Here is a 6,136-nt window from a genome sequence, read left to right on the forward strand (position 1 = left end):
TTGGAAAGAAATTTTTCTTTAGCTGAGATTAACTCTGCAATTAAAAATATGCTAAATGGAAAATCTCCAGGACCAGATGGTTTCCCGGCAGAATTTTTTAAGAAGTTTTCTGATCTACTTTCTCCCCTGTTGCTATCAGTTTTTGAGGAGTCCCTGGCTATACATTTACTGCCGCTGTCTATGCGTCAGGCTGTAATATCATTGCTTTTAAAGAAGGATAAAGATCCCTTGAGTTGCAGTTCATACCGCCCAATATCGTTATTAAACACTGATGTTAAAATTCTTACAAAGATGTTGGCAAAACGAGTTGAACAGATTATCCCTACAATTGTTTCACCTGACCAGACTGGTTTTATTAAAAATCGTCAATCCTTTTTTAATATCAGGCGGCTATTTAATGTGTTGTATACTTCCGCCCCGCCCGGTCACAATTGTAATGAAATTTTAATCTCGCTGGACGCTGAGAAAGCGTTTGACCGTGTGGAATGGGACTATCTATTTAAGACCTTGGTGATGTTTAACTTCGGTCCTAAATTTATTTCATGGGTGAAGTTGATATATACCTTGCCAATGGCAGCAGTACGCACTAACAGTAATCTATCCAGTTACTTTGACTTGAAACGTGGGACGAGGCAGGGATGCCCACTTTCGCCACTTTTATTTGCAATTGCAATTGAACCACTTGCAGTGGCTTTGCGAAACAGCCCCAAAATTAAAGGTATTAATCGGTTTGGCACTGAACATAAAGTCTCCCTATATGCTGATGATACACTTCTTTATATCTCAGATCCCTTATCCAGTATTCCTGAGTTACTTATTTTACTCCAAAAGTTTGGAAATATTTCTGGCTATAAGGTTAACCTTCAAAAAAGTGAATTGATGCCTGTGACTCCAATGGAAGTGCAGCATATGGGTCCAGTCCCTTTCAAAATTAGCCCTGCTAAATTTAAATACCTTGGTATTTGGATTACTCACAGTCACAAAGATCTTTATACAGCAAATTATCTGCCTCTCCTGGTGAACCTTAGGAAAGATATCACTACATGGGCATCTCTGCCTCTATCCTTGGGAGGTAGAATCAATATAATCAAAATGGTAATACTGCCTAAATTACTTTATCTATTTCAGAGCGTGCCAGTGTTTCTCACCAAGACATTTTTTACAAATTTAAATAGTGAGTTGTCGTCATTTATTTGGAATAAGAAGCACCCGCGGATAGGCTGTAAGATGCTACAGCTACCCCATGGTCTTGGTGGCCTGTCACTCCCTAATTTTCTATATTATTACTGGGCGGCTAATATTAGAGCCTTACTGTACTGGTTGAGAGAGGACAACCCTGCTCCCACCTGGGTGACTTTAGAGAGGAATTCAGTTACGGCTAGCTCTCTATCTGCTTTACTCTGCTCCCGGTTACCATTTAATCAACCAATCTCAACTTATACTTCTAATCCGGTTATAACTCACACAATAAAAATCTGGAATCAGTGCAGGAGGATGTTTAAAAGTACGGATTTATTAATATCCGCTCCAGTATCAAACAATCACATGTTTGCTCCTTCACTAATGGATTCTGTTTTTTATGCCTGGAGTTTAAAGGGAATAGCTTCTCTAAATGATCTCTATATAGACAATAAGTTTGCCTCATTCGAACAGCTCACACAGAAATTTGACATTCACAAGTCACAGTTTTTCAGGTATTTACAATTGAGACATTTTGTAATGTCAAACTCTGGATGTTTTCCTCTACATCCACCAACTTCTCTTATTGATGAGGTTTTGATGTGCAAGTCTGTAACAAGACGCTCTATGAGTAGAGTCTATTCTCTGCTCAGCTCATTTAATGATACTAATTTAGATTCCTTGAGGGTCAAGTGGGAGACGGACTTGGAGGAGTCCATATCAGATACAGTTTGGCAAAAAATTATTCAAAATATCTATTTATCCTCAATTTGTCTGAAACATGTTATAGTTCAATTCAAGGTAGTACATCGTTTACACTGGTCCAAGGACAGATTGTGCAAATTCAAAAGGGACTTAGATACGACGTGTGACCGTTGTAAACAATCTCCAGCCACACTTTTACACACATTCTGGTCTTGTCCAAAGTTATACAGATATTGGCAAGGCATTTTTGACACTTTTTCAGGAATATTTGGACAAACTGTCTGTCCATCACCTCTCATCTCTCTCTTTGGGGTGGCTCCAGCAGAGACCTCCTTCAGCAAACATCAGAGGACTGTGTTAGCATTCTGCTCTCTACTGGCGAGAAGACTCATTCTTCTTCGATGGAAGGATCCACATCCTCCAAGTTATGGACATTGGTTAAGAGAAGTTATGTCTTACATTCATTTAGAGAAGATCAGATATACTGTTAGGGGATCTGTAAACACATTTTTTGACATTTGGCAGCCATTTATATCTTATGTTGGGAATATGTCGGCAGATAACTTTGTGTAAAGGTCAAATATTGGTTCTGTGTGTGCAAACGTGATCTGTTTCGGTTGATGTATGATTAAAAGGTGTACTCTTGTTGGGGTAGTAGATCTGGTATAGGAGGGGTGGGTTGGGAGGGTTTTTTGTCGTTGTATATATTTCGTCTTTTTTTTTTTTTTTCTTGTTTTGTTTTTCTGATGTGTATGTGTATGTGTGGTGTATATAAAGAAAAAAAAGAAAATAAAAAAACCTTGATCAAAAAAAAAATAATAATACCTCAGTACTGAGGTATTATTAGTTCAAAGTTATGTTACAACTGTTTTGTCTTATTGTCTGCTTTTATCATGCTTTTTTATCTTCAGACCTACCTTTGAATTGTCTTCGTACTAATTTGTGTTATACAAATAAACTTGCCCCCCCTTGCCTTGCTTTGCCTTGAGCCATGTTTCAAGTCTAAGGAAAAGAAGGATGCATTTGGTATGACATTACCAGCCTACAAGTGCAACTTTCTAAAGACCCTGATCTTGGACATGGCTGGAGAATCTGTGAGGAAGCTAAAGATTTGGGTCACGGTAGGAAGGCCTATTGTTGCCAACCTAGTTACTTTTCAGACCCCTCTAGGAGTTGTGACAAATGTAGCAACTTTGGCCAAAGTTTGGCATGGTTAAGCAACACTCGCTTTGGAGTTATTGTCCCCTATTAGCCTGAAAGGTTCTGCTGAATATAGCTCCTTTCCCTGAACAGGTTTGATGTGAGCAGATTGTTAATATGTAAAACTAAACCTGAGTGCTAAATATTATCCCTGTATAGCCCTCCTCGGCAGCATTTTGGACATCCTAACACTAAACATATGGGTCCTCTACAAGAGCTGCATTGAGGCCAGAATGACCCACTATGCTTTCATTCTGGAGCTCCACATGTCCCAGACCCATCAATGCCACAACCACCAAGCAGGCTCAGCATGCCAGTTAACCAAGGGAAAAGGACAAACTTCAGGATCAAAAACAGCTGCGGAAAAATTTAAACCAAAACAGTATGTATGAATTACCAGCATATAGTCTGTGGTCAGTGTACAACCAATGGGAACAACATTTATGCTGATTGGGAGGAGTAGGTCAAATGTCTGCACGTTTTTGCCTAAACATTTTTTTGAATAAGTTTTGAATCATTCTATATAACTTGCTTTAATAAGCTTAATAATCCAGTTTTCAAATAGTTAAGACCTAGCGATCACTTAAGGCTTAATGTTTCTGTGATTTGCTTGTGCAGGAACAGACTTTATCAAAGTCAGTTGGAATTTAAAGAAGCTCCTAAGATAATTCTAACACTCACTGACAGCTGCTTCATTTAATCAACACACATTCTTTATTTTCTCCAGGCTATATTGATTTGATTTGCATGGTTTGCATTTCGGATCATACAGTCCTGTTTTTTTTTTTTTTCTGGAATAATGTTACTTCCATTGCAAACCTATATTCTATTTTTGTCATATTGCAACTCACTTTTCAAACCACACACACCAAAATAATCCAGATTAGTTGTTAGTGTTTTCTGATATGTAGACCTTTTCATAAATCATTTAAATTCTTTATTAATAACAGACGCGTTATACTCCATAGTTGAACCTTAAGTTGTTTTAAAATTACAATAAAAGCAATTTTTTCCAAAATCTTCAACAGTTTAGATGCTAAATAGTTACTGGATAGATTTTTGGCTTGTAATCAGTCACTTTTCAGTGAGCAGTAACTGAGTTACTAACTCGGTTTTGGGGAGGTAACTAGTAACTAAAGTAACTTGCCAAACATTGTGTATACAAGTACAGTTATATCCTTTAAAAGTGTTATGTTAATGGAAAAACAAGCAGTTTTTCCACTGGGGGGAAATGGTAAGCACTCTGTAGACCAAAACAAGATGTTTCACAAGCATTGACATTATTTTATGACACTGAGAGCAAGATAACTTTATTGTGGCTAATGATCCTCAGGTAAACATTTTGATCTACTTGACAAAATCTCTGCCATTTTGCTTCTACACTAAGGTACTCTCAATCTGCAAGGAGGGGCTAAGCTGTGAATGGCAGCTTTTTACATCAATGTTCTTACAGGCTTCTAAACATGAGACTGGATAACAGCTGGATTACATCTAATAAGATACCTTGAATTCTTTACTTAACAATTTTTTATTTATTTTTTCCAAGATAGAAATTATTACTTATTACACCTTCAATAAAATTCTAAATATTGCTGTAATTATATATTTGGTCTTACATTTTTTTCCCCCCAGCTTTGTTTATTGTAATTACACTGTCGCAAGTACAGAGCAACGGAATGAACTCTCTGCATTTAACCCATCCCCTTGGGGCAGTGGGCTACCATTATGTGGCGCCTGGGGAGCAGTGTGGGGTTAAGGATCTTTGCTCAGGGACCCAGAGTGGCAGTCTGTAGGAGTGGGGCTATGCCCTAACCACAAGACCGCAACTCGCCGCATAAATTTATGTTTTGATTTGGAGTCATTGGGAATCCACATATTATGAGAAGGCCGAGGACCATATTGCAAAATAATTTTGTTTTATTGTTTAAGATTGAAAGAGTCCACTCATGTATTTTTTATATGTAAAAGCAGAGCATGGTGCAATGAGTATTCCAATTTAAATGTCCTAATCCAAAAGTATTTTTTATGCGTGCTGTTTAAGAGCTACTGCTGCTAGCTTTAAAAAATTTTTTTTTAACAGGCACTAAATTAAATGAGCGGAAAATAAAAGGCCAGTATATTGTTACTTTATTTAAGGGTTTTGTTACTTTAGTCTTTATCCCAGTCTGCTAGGGAAACCTGCAGTTTTGTTTTCACCAAGCTTGGGAAACGTGCACGTATGCAATACAACAGAGAGAAGTATAAAGTGATATGAACACATTTACGTCATAGTTATTCCAGTGTCAAATATATAACATACTAATGCAAAACTGCATACTGTGAATGTTTTCCTTGAAAGTACCTAAAACATAGAGCAAGGTTCCTTGTCATATGATTGTTGCAGCCAGTTTTTTACAAAGCTTTTAGAAGAAAATGTGGCAATGGTAGCCTAAAAGCAATAGAAAAAAAACAAACAAAAAATTGCATATTTAGGCTAATTTTTACTTGCTACATTTATCATCTGACGAAAAATTTTGTGGTAAAGGTATTAATCCTTTTTCATCATACTCATAACTGGATATGAATAATTTACCAAAGGGGTGTATGTAGAAATGCATGGTCACATCAGTAATAGTGATCTTTAATGCTTTGTCAAAATAAATTAGAGCCATAGCTTTTAATGGTAACACTGTGTAGGACAGTAACTGGGGGAGGATAATTCATTTTGAATTTGATTTGTGCTACAGGCAGGTCAGGGTTGAACTGCACCATTTGGCTTTCAAAAGGAATGGCCATGCATACCCTAATTGCTCTAACAAAAGCTGAGGGTGGCCTTTATGGATCCAGTGGGGTGGTTGTGGGAAAGACTTCGCCTTTAATGCTCATTGCCCTAGATTATCACTGACAGATATAATCTGAAAATACCATTACCACCAGCATGAGCCAAATACTTAGCCATTAGACTTGCAAGTGTTAGATGTCAGACTCGGTGTTGTAGTTGTGCTACTGCTTCACTCTAAAAAAAAGAATGCAGCTCTAACTTAATAAATAAACTGCTTCAATTGGAAACAAG

Source organism: Cyprinodon tularosa, unplaced genomic scaffold (assembly GCF_016077235.1).
Source record: "Cyprinodon tularosa strain WSP-4 unplaced genomic scaffold, ASM1607723v1 ctg314, whole genome shotgun sequence".
NCBI classification, from domain to species: domain Eukaryota; kingdom Metazoa; phylum Chordata; class Actinopteri; order Cyprinodontiformes; family Cyprinodontidae; genus Cyprinodon; species Cyprinodon tularosa.